We start from the raw sequence: 16008 nt of genomic DNA, 5'->3' as shown, positions 1-16008 counted from the left end.
GGATTTACAACTCTAAAATCAGGAGTGCGATTCCACTAGATGGGCTCAGCAGTAGCCCTAAGTGGCTTTGCTATAAGAAAAGAAACAAACAATGAAAGTTAATAAGTAACAACGTAGTAAGCTGTTACTCTGTATCTAACTCTAGGCTTCATAACGCTGTCTGCAAACTATATGAAAATGATAGGAGATTTCAATAAGTTGTTTTTCATGTTAATTTTAATTTTTTAGGAGTTATATAAGTAATATTAGTTTTAAAAAATATAAACGTTCTCGATGTTGAATTAAAATATAATATGTATATTTTTATACAAGTCCCTTAAATGTTGTTTTGGCCCGGCATGGCCAAGCCTGTTGAGGCGTGCGACTCGTAATCTGAGGGTCGCGGGTTCGCATCTCCGTCGCGCCAAACGTGCTCGCCCTTTCAGACGTGGGGCGTTATAATGTTACGGTCAATCCCACTCTTCGTTGGTAAAAGAGTAGCCCAAGAGTTGGCGGTGGGTGATAATGACTAGCTGCCTTCCCTCTAGTTTTGTACTGCTAAATTAGGGACGGCTAGCACAGATAGCCCTCGAGTACCTTTGTGCGAAATTCAAAAAACACAAATCTGCCAAGAATTTTCAAATAATACACTGGGAGGGTGGATCAAAACCGTTAGCTCTTGTCAGAATGAAAAAAAAATTCATAATCGTTTCTTTAATGCAAACACGATCCCAGTTTGGAGCGAGCATATTGTTTTGTTTGTTTGCTTTTGGGAGGGGAGGGGAGAAGTAGAAACGAAACGCTTTAATATAGTTCCGTATTTACAAATATAAACATTATATACTGCAGTTTAGGGCTTAAAATTTCATTGTTTGTAGAGTTAACTAAAAGTGTAAGCATTAACAACTTTGAAAACTAGAAACGAGAAATAAGGGAAAACGGTTGAAAGGAAAATATTTTAATAGTGTGGACGCATTTTATATGATTATGAAGAATGAAATAATTAATTTTTATTTGTCCTAGGGCGTTAGGTTAGGCCTACTATTATTTCAACATCACATTTCTAGTCTAGCTTCTTATAGCCTTTCAACAATTAGAAGAGAGTATAGCAATAGTATTCCAACAACACTACGTTCATCACATCTATCGCTGACAAAGCGTTTAGCTAAATCCAGAACTATTTGGGCCTACTGGAATACAACAGACACGTTAGTGATCACATAATATTTATATAGGCCATTTGTTATAACAACAGTTGCAGTTACTATGGTGTAAACGCCTTTCAGAAGATGTCGAAGCGTGATATAGTTAGTTACATTTGGCATAAGATATTATCTCAGGCTTATTATATTTTTAACGCTATAATTAGAAGAAAAAACATTTGTTAGACATTGCAACAATATAGTTGATAACAATGAGCTCTGTAATTATTATTATTGTAAAAATAAAACTCAAAATATTTTTTATTTTCGGTTTGCAAAAACATTTTTTTTATTCTATTAGACTCATCTTTTGTTCTTTATTATATCCATTTTTTGTTCTTTACTCTATTAGATCCATATTTCTTCCTTTACTCTACTAGATCCATCTTTCTTTCTTTACTCTACTAGATCCATGCTTTTTACTTTGTTTAAGATATAGCACAAAATATAAGTATTATAATAAATATAATTTATATCGTGTTTTTTTTTGTTTTTTGTATTTCACCCAAAACTACACGAGAGTTAACAGACACACTTCTCTGTAAACCTTAAAGAACTGAATACAAAATGTTACTGAACATTTTCCAAGATTAATGACACACAATATAACTGTTACTATAATGGTACATCATTAAAATTAACAGAGATTAAATATCTAGCTTTTCTTTTTTTTAATTTCGTGTAAAGCCACACGAGGGCTATCTGCAATAGCCATCCCTAATTTAGCAGTGTAAGACTAGAGGAAAGGCAGTTAGCCATCACCATCCACCATCAACTCTTGGGCTACTCTTTTGCCAAAAATAGTGGGATTGATCGTCACATTATAACGCTTCCACGGCTGAAAGGACGAGCATGTTTGGTGCGACGGGATTTTAAGCTCGCAACCCTCAGATTACGAGACAAACACAATTTATACCAATAAGTATATTTTCTTTTGTATATTTAAGCAGATATTGGTTGTAACAAAAATGTTTTATTATCTTCCAAAATTTGTAGTGCATATTGGAGTGATTTATACACTTTGATAAAAATTCAGAGATAAAAAACGACTTTTATACTCCAATAATATATATATGTATTTTTCCATTTTAACCAACGTTTCGCTTTTGCTTCTTCATCAGGTTGTAACCGATCTTCATCATTCGTCTGTAACGTCATCATTAAGATGGGTCAGTTTGTCGTTTCGCTTCAGCAAAGAGGACTCATGTTTTCATTCCGTACAGTGCGACTGACCATACATTAAGTCATGGTAATCTCTTATTCACTTAAAATTTGACATCTCTCCCGAGCTAGTGAGATCGAAAAGTACTGTTTGTGCTATGCCCTTCCCTCATTTTAATTCTTTTCGATCACTACTGATATCCGTCCTTGTGTTTTCCATCACTACTGATATCCGTCCTTGTGTTTTCCATCACTACTGATATCCGTCTTTGTGTTTTCCATCACTACTGATATCTTTCTCTGTGTAATTAAACTCCTCTGTTTGTCCCAACTGTTTACTCTCTAGTTTTATGCAAATATCTTGAAATCTTCGTCAGATCATGAAATTACTGGTGTCGTTGTTTTTTTTGGCAATTATTCTGAGTCCATAATCTTCCAATTTATCAACAAGAGCGTCAAGTAACCTTTGTATCTGTTCCTCAGCTCCATCTATAAGTGTTGTATCATCAGAATGTTCACTAACCTTTTTCAATAACCACCTCGATCCCTTTTATATGAGTAAGTACCTCTTTCAATAACCACCTCGACCCCTTTTCTATCAGTAAGTACCTCTTTCAATAACCACCTCGATCCCTTTCCTATCAGTAAGTACCTCTTTCTATAATCACCTCGATCCCTTTTATATCAGTAGGTTCCTCTTTCAATAACCACCTCGATCCCTTTTATATCAGTAGGTACCTCTTTCAATAACCACTCAGAATGTAACTGTTATAATGACAACATATTTCTCTCTTTCAAGCCTTTTTTAACCATAAACTAGTTACTGCTTCCTGAGTTCAGTATAATATTTTTTAAAATTCTGTATCTTCTAAATACACATTTCGAGCTGCTGTAGAATTTCCATTTATTTCTTATGGTTAACTCTGTCCAAAGCTTTTTTTTTTAAAGCCTATAAATCATACATGATTTGTTTTGCACACGTATGGCTCTTTTCATTTAGAATCCTAAGTCCTCACGTGTTCAAATCTTTTCTGAAAACAGTTTGATTTTCTTGGTATCTTATTCTGCTTTCTGTGGGTAATTATTTGTAACAATACCTTTCAATTGTGACCGGCTCAAATGATAGTCATGTATATCGGTCATACTTACTAGTCTTAGCTGTTGCTGTTTTTTTTCTTCATCACAAATTAATATAAATATGACAAAAACATTTTTAGAATATAATATGATTATAAATTAATTTAGGTAGCTAACTGTCCAAACATTTTGGTTCTTACAGAAATGTCCTCTGGTTGGAGAACGGTAGGTTTATGAATTTTGATTCTCCGCAGTGGACACAGTAGCTGGGTCCAGCATGGCCAGGTGGTTAGAGCGCTCGACCTGTAATCTGAGAGTTGCAGGTTCAAATCTCTGTCACACCTAACATGCTCGAAATTTCAGCTGTGGTTTTAGTGATGGTGGTGAAGGTATAATGTAACAGTCAATCCCACTATTTGTTGGGTGGTGATGACTAGCTGCTTTCCTTCTAGTCTTACACTGCTATATTAGGGATGACTAGCGCATGTAGCCGTCGTGTAATTTTGCGCGAAATTTATAAAACAAAGATAATCAGTAGACAGCTTGCTCTAAAACAAAGAAACAAAACTTACGGAGATAAGAGTAACCGTGAACAGAAACCTAACTTCTGTCGTTATAGAAAACCAAAGTTCAATTAAGTAGGAGAGCAATTTTCGAGACTTACATATTACAAGGAAAACTTTTAAAATGATCTGTGTAACTTAAGAACCATCGGTAAATATTAGAATTTCTCAGGGTTAATAACATTAACAATAATTACAAAGTCGCAGAATCACAACCACTCAGAAAACTGATAAAAATCGTTCAAAATTATTAATGAGACTAAAAGTTGGTCTTGAAACCGGTTCTAAAAATATTTAATACATTCCAAGTAACAATATAATAATAATAATAATTTTTTTTAAAATTAGTTTGTTTGTTTGTTTTTGAATTTCGCACAAAGCTACTCGAGGGCTATCTGTGCTAGCCGTCCCTAATTTAGTAGTGTAAGACTAGAGGGAAGGCAGCTAGTCATCACCACCACCGCCAACTCTTGGGCTACTCTTTTACCGACGAATAGTGGGATTGACCGTAACATTATAACGCCCCCACGGCTGAAAGGGCGAGCATGTTTGGCGCGACGGGGATGCGAACCCGCGACCCTCGGATTACCTTTCGCACGCCTTAAGACGCTTGGCCATGCCAGGCCTTTAAAATTAGACCAATAGAAAAAAGTCCCCCGCTGGTACAGCTGTAAGTCTACGGATTTACAACGCTAACATCAGAGGTTCGATTCTCCTCGGTGAACTCAGCAGATAGCCCGATGTGGCTTTGCTATGAGAAAACACAATCCAACAAACACATAATAGAGAAAAACAAAGTCAACGAGGCGATCGTTGAGTGTATTGCGAAGATAAATACTATAGAAGATAAAATAAGTCGTGTAGTGTCAAACAACACTAGCACTTAACGTCCCCAACAAAATACAATAGCGAAGAACTGTTACAGCCAAAGGCGTAAAAATGACGCTTTGCGACTAAATAACTTCGTGAATTTTACGTAAGGCGTTGTTGTATCTTTAGTGAACTTTGCTTCGTGATTGCGAGAAACTCACTTGAAGTAATAGGTATTCTCAGGACGGCTGGTATGGGTATTAAAACTTTTATTAAAGTAGAGAACAATTTTTCGATCTTCTTAGATCATCTGCAGGTTAACAAAGAGAAAGTTTGCAACTGATCCTTGCTGAATACATGTCTTAGGAACGAGAGTATAAACGGGTACAGGATTTTAGGAGGCGTTGCAGTTAGATGTTAGGTTATTAATTATTATAGGTATAAAGATGTTTCTTTATATTAGTTTAATTTTGGTTTGAGTTGTTAAAGTCGGGCTTCTTTGATTTTCGTTTGTTTATATTTGTTTCTCTACTTAGTATCTGGAAACTTTAAGCGTGCTAACCTGAAGATGACCTAGTAAGGTCGAAAGGTTGTTCTCTGCTTATCAATAAAAGTGTTAATACCCATACCAGCCGTCTTGAGAATACAGTTGAACTTTACATGAATATTTCTTACCGTATCTAAAACCAGTAGAGGAAAGGTAACGATTTCAAATCTCTCTCTCTCTCTATCTTTTTTCTTTTTGTCTTTCATTCTATCCAAGGAAGCTTCCTGGAGTCTCTGCTCCATACGTGTAAATAAATGCTATGGCTTTGAAATATATACGTTTACTTCATAACATGTAGACTTGTTTGTTTAAAGCACGATAAGTTGGAAGTTAGTAAAATTAAAAATTAACTAGATGTACCACTGAAGGATCCTCTAAAGTTGTTCTGTGTCAAGAGTAGATAAAATCAAAATTAAGAGTAACGAATATTTCTATTTCTTGTTTTTGTTAAAGTATATTTATATGTCGCGCTTGTGTGTTTTCTTTATCTTTCATTATATAGAAGGAACTTTCTTCAGTATCTACTCCATATGTCATGTCGCGTTGTATACTACAGAATGCACAACTCATCTCATTATTCAATGCACGCGCACGTTTTACTTATGTCACGACAGTAAAAAAAAAAAAAATTGCAACGTAAAGCAACCGTTACGCGACGTCATTTTAATGTCTAGTTACTGACTGACAGACAACACACTAATGTTGAGTGGTAAGGATGGCTTAAATAAGATTACCCTTCCATCCAGCTTTAGGCCCTCTTTCGGGAAAATAAGAAAGAAGTAAAACCACAGTTATATGTCGCGTTTGTCTCTTTTCTTTATCCTTCATTACATGGAAGGAACTTTCTTCATTATCTGCTCCATACGTTATAGTATCTTAATAGTGTATTTCACTTCTGATGTTTTCTCTGTATTACTGACATTCCAATATATTCTACTATTGTTTTTCTTTTAAATGTAATTCTTTTAAATTCTACTTTTCCGATTTTGGTATAAGAAAAACGATTTTGTGCTCCAATGGTTTGAGAGATTACGAAAAATTGCTTGGGTTGGGTTTTAGCCTAAGGTGTAAATATATAGTATCAAATTTTACCCTTATCAATAAGCTTGAGGCAGAATTCATTTTTCTTTAAAGCGTTTAAAGTTTTAATTCGAAGTATGATTTCTAGGAAAATATCTTTTCACTCAGACGTTTTCTTTGTGTCTTTCATGTTCGGATAAGTTCCATTTCTTAGCCCTAACAATATGGCGGAAACCTCTCCTTCTTTTGTTCATCTAAAAAAAATATTATCCCAACCTCGTTACAAAAATGGGCAGATCACATGTATTAGAATTAAATTTAACTTGAGTCGGATTCCTTCCAGTAACGACATCCTAACAATGTGGTAGTTTTAGTCCATCGAATTAGGGATATTCAAGTTTGTGTTTGCGTGATATACCTGTTATTATAACGCCTACAGTTATTAACTTTCCAACTCACGCTTAAAAATCAGACTTGTTTACTCTGAATATTGTGAATTACCTATTGCTCATAACCATTAATGCAACATTGTGAACATGGAGGTGTTTTTATTGTCGAAATTCGTGATGTGAAACGACATGGTTCACATATTTAATATCTCAAAATAATATCTCAAGATAACATTTCAAATAAATAGGTCCCCCGGTGGATCAGCGATATACAGGGTGTTCGTCACTGTGCAGTTTTGTAATCATATTTTATTCAGACTATTTCAAACCAGCAACTGATAGCGGTGTTTAGAAACAAAATAAGGATCCAGGCCTGTATTGATGCCAACGGGAATCACTTTCAACATTATTTATAATTGTCATTCATATTTACCTCCTGTATTCTGTATTGAAACATGTCTATTAATAAATATATAAGTGCACAGTGAATTTCCGAACACCCTGTATTTACGGACTTACAGCGCCCTAATTCGAAGTTACCTCACTAATAACGCTTCAGATCAAAACCTAAATATCACAAAGCTGTCATATCAACCTCATTATTGAGATATTTTAACGTTAACGATATAGATATATATACATCCATATATATACGTATAATAAACAAACGTTATAAAACAACATTATGAAACTAACACTAAAGATATAATGTACTATAGCTTCACTTACCAGACGTATTAGGACTAGTTATACACTTCACATACAATCACCCCATTCTTAGTGGCTCGGCTACAAAACTGCAAGCTTAAGACGCTAAAATTCGGTTTTTGATACTCGATGTGGGCCGAGCACTAATACTCATTGTGTAACTTTGTGCTTAATAGCAACTACTTAATACTAACTCTGATTCTCTGCTCCTTAAGAAGTGTTACACCAGTATGTGTAACTTTACACACCATTTAGTGATCAGTAAAAGCCCATTAGATGGTTTTATTTTTACACCCATTCTCACCATTGTAAAATAGGAATAACTAGCCATTGTTTGTAAAAACCTATAGCTTGTGTGATAAAAATTTAGCGGCTTTTGGTTTTAACTTAAAACAGTGGAAAGGTTTGTGTATCCCCTTTGGTAGTATTGCCATCATATTTACGTGTTTACTTTTGGAATGTATATGTCCTTTTAATTTTTCGCAACGCATATACTTGTTTCTTTAAAGCAGCACAGTAATTTGAAAGTTGGAAAAATCAAAAACAAACTAGATGTATTTGCGCGAGGTCTCCGAAAGTGTTCTGTTTTAAGAATAAATACAACCAAGATTAAAAGTAACAAATATTTTTATTTCTTGCTTTTGAAGTTCATATGTCATGCTGTGTTGTAGACTACAGAGTACGTAATTATTCTCGTGATTCACGGCACGCTTACGTTTTACTGACGTCACGACAGCACAAATTGCAACGTTAAGTATTCCTTATGTGATGTCATTTTAGTGTCTATTGACTGACTGACAGACACCACATTATTGTAAGGTGGTAAGAATTGTTAAAACAGGTGACTCTTTTGGGGAAATAAAAAAGTGAAAACACAACTATATGTCTCAGACATGGACATATTGTATTAATTAAATATCTATTTTTAACGAAACGATTGAAATTTTGTTACATTAAGATGCGTTTTTTCAATTTAGGGTATCATTTTATAACCAGTTCTGATACTTAATAAAGTATCCTTAAACACTGAGTAACAGCACGTGACTATTGGCAACATTTAAACGTCAAATATTGAATACTTAAAACTTGTTACCGAAGGTTTGGCAAGATTTAAACTAATAATGAACAATCATATCAAACACAGTTCTATAATTCATTATTGTTGGTTTTCCAGCGCAGTAAAAGCTGAAAAATAAATAATTACAATAATAAATATCAAATTTTAATTATTGTTTAATTTGTCTATTTAATTCAGTGTGGTAAATACTGAAAGTATTAATTAGTTGTAATATTAAGTCTAACTTGGATTACTGCTAACTTTGTGCAGTTCATTTTTCTGAAAGTTGACAGAAGTAGTACATTATAATAAAATAAATTTCTAAATTTTATTCTTGCGTAAATTGTAGAGTTAATTCAGCATAATAAAAGCCGATAGTAGTAATAATTTATTATAATAAATGTCTATATTTAATTTTAATGATTTTCATGTACTTAACACAGTATAAAAAAGATGGCAGTAGTATAGTAACGAACGTGTAAATTTAATTGTTGTTGATTTTGTGTACTTAACACAGTATAATAAAAGATAGCAGTAGTGTTGTAACGAACGTGTAAACTTAACTGTTTAATTTGTGTACTTAACACAGTATAATAAAAAATGACAGCAGTGTTGTAACGAACGTGTAAACTTAACTGTTTAATTTGTGTACTTAACACAGTATAATAAAAAATGACAGCAGTGTTGTAACGAACGTGTAAACTTAATTGTTGTTGATTTTGTGAACTTAACACAGTATAATAAAAGATAGCAGTGGTGTTGTAACGAACGTGTAAACTTAATTGTTGTTGATTTTGTGTACTTAACACAGTATAATAAAAGGTGGCAGTAGTGTTGTAACGAACGTGTAAATTTAATTGTTGTTGATTTTGTGTACTTAACACAGTATAATAAAAGATGGCAGTAGTGTTGTAACGAACGTGTAAACGTAATTGTTGTTGATTTTGTGTAGTTAAATCATCTTAATTACAGTTAGCAGTGGCACTCGCTTCCTAACTCATTATCGTAACGTGAATCTGTGTGTATTTATGAAAAAATAAGTTGTAGTTTTTCTCCGGAATTTATGAATATAAGATATAAAATGCATTTTACGATCATGAAAAATGATATGTAAAAATTAAGTAGCTGATAAACTAAAAACTATCCGAACTACGAAATTGAGTTTAAATTAAGAGATCTGGTATGGCTAGGTGATTAGGGTGCTAGACTCACAATCTGAGAGTCGCATGGTTTGAATCCTTGTCCCACCAAACATTCTCGCCCTTTCATCTGTAGGGATGTTATTATGTTTCACTTAGTTCCGCTATTTGTTGGTAAAAGGGTTGTTTAGTAGTTGGTGGGAGGTGGTGATGACTAGCTGCCTTCTCTCTTGGTTTTTACTGCTAAAGTAGGGTTGTTGTTTGTTTGTTTGTTTTTTGAATTATCGCGCAAAGCTACACGAGGGTTATCTGCGCTAGCCGTCCATAATTTATTAGTGTAAGACTAGAGGAAAGACAGCTAGTCATTATCACCCACCGCCAACTCTTGAATTACTCTTTCACCAATGAATCGTGGGATTGACTGTCACATTGTAACGCCCCATGCTGAAAAGGCAAGCATGTTTCGTGCGACGGGGATTTGAACCCGCGACCTTCAGATTACGAGCTGAACGCCTTAACCCACGTGGCCATGTGCTTAGGTATGGACGGTTGGCACAGTTAGCCCTCATGTAGCATTGCGCAAAATTCAAACTAATGAAGCTAAGAAATCGACTGCATGAATTCACATAGCGGTAAGTCTCTGTTGTTTTGTAAAAAGCTGAAGAAAGACAAACATGACTCCTTTAAACAGGAATATTCTATTAAAAAACGTTTTAAGATTTCAAGTGTGTGATGGGTGGGGTGGGTAGAATGAATCACTGTTTGAAGCAACCGAACTGAATAATATAATTATAAAAACATATAGCAGAAAGCTTTTGTGTTTTGCAGAATAATAAATTTTTATTCAAACACTGAAAGTGAGAAACTAATAACAACTAACAAACTGTAATGATACACGTCCACAGCAGTGGTTTCATTCAAAACTTCAAACTAGGACAAACTTCAAAACGTTAGTGAACACGAAATAATGCAAGCTAGCTCCAATCATAATACCTGAAGGAAAAATAATAATAACAAAACAAAGTTAGTGATTCAACACAGTTTTCCAGGGGATAATAACAACTTAAAAGACACCAAGATGTCCATGAAAACCCCTTTGGTTTCTAGTGTTGTTGCTAAGCTATAAAATGTCATGCATAATAACTTCAAGGAACGCACGGTCTAATGTTCTATTACTTCAATGCATTTTTCCATTAAATTTTCAACCATGGAATAAACCATGCGTGAATGTAATAGGGCAGTTTATTTTTACTTCTTATTATCGATGTGATAATACATGGAGTCGGTGTAGTCAGAAACTCCAGTTTTCAATACTAGTAACAAAAGACCTCCAAAGTTAACAGTAGGCATGTTTCTAGCTCGGCTAAATGGTTAACGTGTCGAACTGTGATGTTGAGTTGGGGCACTGTTGGGGCATGGTACATTATAAGCGTGACGGTAAAATCCCATAATTCGGTCTGACGAAAGTAGCCCAAAAATTGGCGGTGAGTACTGTTGACTAGCTGCCTTCTCTCTAGCCAATCAGTTCAAAATTAGAAACAGCTAGCACAGATAACCTTCGTGAACTATTGCGCGAAATATAACGAACAAACAAAACTGTTAACTGTGTACAAACACTTTGATAGATTGTTTAGGCAGAACATTCATGATGAAACTTTGTAGAATGGACGGCGGAAGACTTTCAAAACGTCGTCCTCTACACTTGTGTTTCCACAACAGGCAGTTCCCGTCCACTCTACAAAGTTTTATCAGTGTACAAACCCGTTAAAATACTTAATGAATAGTCTCGGTTTGCACAGATGAGAGAAAACCCATTTCTATTAAAAAATACAACAGTAATCTTTACGGTATTCAAGTTGTGGTTTAAATTATTACAACATTTCGATCCATTGAGTGTAACTTCTCTCTGGTGAAAACTCGATATTGTGTGTCGATTGACTGTAATTATTAGTCGACTAACTGTAATTATTAAAGTCTCAACTTGTCTACGGTAAAGGTTGCTGTTATTGTATTTCTGAGTTAATTATTTAGTTGAGTAGGTTCCTCACTAAATTTTACTATTCAAAAACTTAGATATTCCAAAATACAAGTATGTGTTTGAAGAATTTCCAGACTTCATCAAGTATGTGTGGTATGGGCGTGAAGAGTTTCCAGGGTTCACTAAGTATTCTACTGGTATCGATATGAAGGGTTTCCAGGGTTCACCAAGTATTCTACTGGTATCGATATGAAGGGTTTCCAGGGTTCACCAAGTATTCTACTGGTATCGATATGAAGGGTTTCCAGGGTTCACCAAGTATTCTACCGGTATCGATATGAAGGGTTTCCAGGGTTCACCAAGTATTCTACTGGTATCGATATGAAGGGTTTCCAGGGTTCACCAAGTATTCTACTGGTATCGATATGAAGGGTTTCCAGGGTTCACCAAGTATTCTACCGGTATCGATATGAAGGGTTTCCAGGGTTCACCAAGTATTCTACCGGTATCGATATGAAGGGTTTCCAGGGTTCACCAAGTATTCTACTGGTATCGATATGAAGGGTTTCCAGGGTTCACCAAGTATTCTACTGGTATCGATATGAAGGGTTTCCAGGGTTCGAGTATCCTATAAGCGCGGGTGCAATTGATTTTCATGTTTACTTATTTGATAAGATATTTTTTGTAATCCGGGTATTATTTAGATTGAAACATTTACCCGAGTTTACGAGCAATAGTTATCCCATGTTCATGTCTAGATTCGTAATATAAATTGCACATAAACAGAGGTTAGCACTGTTTACATCTCCTTAGTTTCAATTATTCCATTTCCAGCTCTGATCAAATCTTGTAGTTGGCAACAGAAAAATAATTATCTTATATATTAAATCAATTAGCAATTCAGCGTGAATCAGTCGTTCACTAAGACATTCTTTTTTTCTTTTATTCGTCCAATTTTTAAGAATATTTTAAGAAACTGTAGAGCACAGATAGCCCTCGAGTAGCTTTGTGCGAAATTCAAAAACAAGAAACTGCAGATGTATTCCGTGTGCAGAGTTGCGCCATGTTCACAGAAAATCTGTCGAAGTACGCGCAGTAGGTAGATCTGAAATAAGAATGTTCGACCCTTGCTTTCCGACGTATACATAGTAGGTAGATTTGAAACAGGAATGTTCGATCCTTGCTTTCCGACGTATACACAGTAGGTAGAACTGATATAAGAATGTTCGATCCTTGCTTTCCGACGTATACAGAGTAGGTAGATTTGAAATAGAAATGTTCGATTCCTGCTTTCCGACGTATAAGTAGGTAGATCTGAAATAAGAATATTCGATCCTTGCTTTCCGACGTATACACAGTAGGTAGATTTGAAATAGGAATGTTCGATCCTTGCTTTCCGACGTATACACAGTAGGTAGATCTGAAATAAGAATGTTCGAGCCTTGCTTTCCGACGTATACACAGTAGGTAGATCTGAAATAAGAATATTCGATCCTTGCTTTCCGACGTATACACAGTAGGTAGATCTGAAATAAGAATGTTCGATCCTTGCTTTCCGACGTATACACAGTAGGTAGAACTGAAATAAGAATGTTCGATCCTTGCTTTCCGACGTATACACAGTAGGTAGAACTGAAATAGCAATGTTCGATCCTTGCTTTCCGACGTATACACAGTAGGTAGAACTGAAATAGCAATGTTCGATCCTTGCTTTCCTTTAATATTAAATTATTAATATTATTCGATTAGTTAGTATAAATCTAAAGTATTGGTCTTTAAATGGAAGGTTCGATGTTTTGTTTTAAAGCAATTTAATCATCATATGATTTAAACAGTAAGCCTGAAAACATAAGCCATTTGACATGTAATACGATTTAAAGAATAAGACTGGAAAGATAAACCTTTCGGCATGTAATATGGTTTAAACAATCGGCCTGAAAAGATAAGCCATTTAACATGTAATAAGGCTTAAACAATGGGCCTGGAAATATAAGCCATTTCATATGTAATACGGTTTAAACGATCGGCCTAAAAAGATAAGCCATTTCACATGAAATACGGTGTAAACAATGGGTCTGGAAAGATAATGCATTTAACATGTAATACGGCTCAAACAGTAAGTCTGAAAAGATAAGCCAGTTAACGTGTAATATGGTTTAAACAGTCGACCTGAAAAGATAAGCCATTTAACATGTAAAAAAGTTTAAAAAGTCGACCTGAAAAGATAAACCATTTAACATGTAATATGGTTTACACAATGGGCCTGGAAAGATACTAAGTCCCATTAGTTTTAAATGTAATTAACATAATACAAATATACTTTTTTAACGATATGTCTTAACGTTTTAATTGTCAATGATTCAAGATATTATCGTTTGTTATTGATTTTCTCCAAAACTAATACTTTAATATTTTTCAAGTTTATTTCGCGTTTTTTTTTTTCAATCATGCGGTCGTATTGTGCATAGGGAATATTCAATCATGAATAAAAATGTCAGAAGTTTTACACAGTTATGCGTTTTGTTTTTAACTGACATAAAACAGCCTAAGTACCTTGAATGCGAATATGATGTCATGTGTGGCTTTTAAGTTCCGTTTGCAGCTATCTATAATTATTTACTGTTCCAGTATTTTTTTCTTTTCTTTACTTTGCTTATTTTTTAAGATAACTATAGGTTTGAGACTAGGCCTACCGAAAATTTATTCTTAAAAGTGGTAGAAAGAAGGCAAAGTATTTTGGTTTTATGTCGCTGTGTTTCAATGATTCGTTATGCCCTCTGTTAATGCAATTTAATTCCAGGTCGCGGTATTCTGTTTTCTTACAGGTCCGGAAAATTGCACGAGGGTGTTTCCCACGTGTTGCTCTCGTGCTGAAGTATATGAAGCATGGTTGTTCGACACCAAGAATTGAATGTTGACAGTTCAGGCCTTTCGTTTACTGACTGGCGTGCAGAAGAGAAGTAATCACATTCCAACTGAATTCTGTCTAGGAGTCCAAGTGCTCAGTGACCTGGGGAGTTTAGAGTTTTGAAACACTGTAAGTCCAAGTGCAGAAGAGAAGTAATCACATTCCAACTGAATTCTGTTTAGAAGTCCAAGTGCTCAGTGACCTGGGGAGTTTAGAGTTTTGAAACACTGTAATCTTTTTCTTCGGAATTTTAACTGTGAAACTGCCGATAAAAATATGAAGTCCAATGACCTTTAACTCTGACCACTGTCCAGTGTCCACTGTCACTGTATGCATAGTGCGGATTAGTTACTGAAGACACTGTATCATAAGGTAAGACATTCAATAAAATATTTCATAGACGCCCTAATTGAAGAAGTAGCGAAAATGTATAATTTTTACACATGTAACGTAGAGTTCGCGTGTTTTTATGTCGTATATGTGATAAACAAACTCGTACACAAGAGAACATACTTCCTTATAATTTCATTAAAATATTGCGAGGTTTTTTCGCGATTCGGAGATTAATATCTCTTCTTACATTTCTCACAGCTTTATTTACTGTTTACGGTAATGGCCAACAACGCGATTCTCTGTAACTTTTATACGTGAAATTAACGAGCTGGTGATTAACAAATCGTTGCTTTATTACTCAAACATTACGAGCAGAAAAACAAATACTCATAATTATCTGAATTTTTATTACAACCCCAAAAAAGGAAATTAATTTAAAAATTCGGGGTTGGCTCGACATGAGCCGAGCGTGACCAAGTGGTTATGTTCAGAGAGTGAATCTGAGGTTCCAAGGTTCGCGTCCCGTTACCCCACAGATAAAACGAAAATTGCGCTCCACTTTGGGGTTGCGTGTGCGTTATAAAAGAAACAGTCAAATTCCACTAATCGGTATGATGAGAACTGGCAGTGGGTGGTATTAAATAGCAAACTATTTTTTCTTTTCCTATAACCCTTGCAGATGCATCGCTTAGCGACTGAAATAAACTATCCTGTGTTATCCTATTATTATTTATCCTATGTTACTAAATTCATGAACATAACACAGGAATACTTTAGGTGTAAAACCGAATTAGATATTCAAGTTTTTTTGCTCCTGGCAAGCTGACTCAGAGGAAGGCTATCGAAGTGCATCTACTTTTGTTTTATCTTCACGAGAGGTCATTCTTATTCTTGTTATTTGGTTTTGTTTGTTTTGAATTTCGCGCAAAGCTACACAAGGGCTATCTGAGCTAGTCGTCCCTAATTTAGCAGTGTAAGACTAGAGGGAAGACAGCTAGTCATCACCACCCACCGCCAACTCTTGGACTACTCTTTTACCAACGAATAGTGGGATTGATCATTACATTATAACGCCCCCACGGCTGAAAGGGCGAACGTGTTTGGTGTGACGGGGATTCGAACCCGCAACCTCAAATT

At 35.1% G+C, this 16008-nt stretch overlaps 1 protein-coding gene across 1 annotated transcript in view; it reads left to right on the top strand.

The window, feature by feature from the left end:
- The first annotated feature begins 2297 nt into the window (after positions 1–2297).
- The window catches only part of LOC143233597 (uncharacterized), a 30924-nt gene continuing 17213 nt past the window's right edge, over positions 2298–16008 (top strand). Inside the window, exons 1-2 of the mRNA XM_076469976.1 lie at positions 2298–2430; positions 14456–14910. The gene's annotated coding sequence lies outside the window, so the exon portion shown is untranslated. The remainder of the gene's footprint in view (positions 2431–14455; positions 14911–16008) is intronic.

Source organism: Tachypleus tridentatus, chromosome 12, assembly GCF_004210375.1.
Source record: "Tachypleus tridentatus isolate NWPU-2018 chromosome 12, ASM421037v1, whole genome shotgun sequence".
NCBI lineage: Eukaryota > Metazoa > Arthropoda > Merostomata > Xiphosura > Limulidae > Tachypleus > Tachypleus tridentatus.
This window is presented reverse-complemented; position numbering and strand designations above follow the sequence as displayed.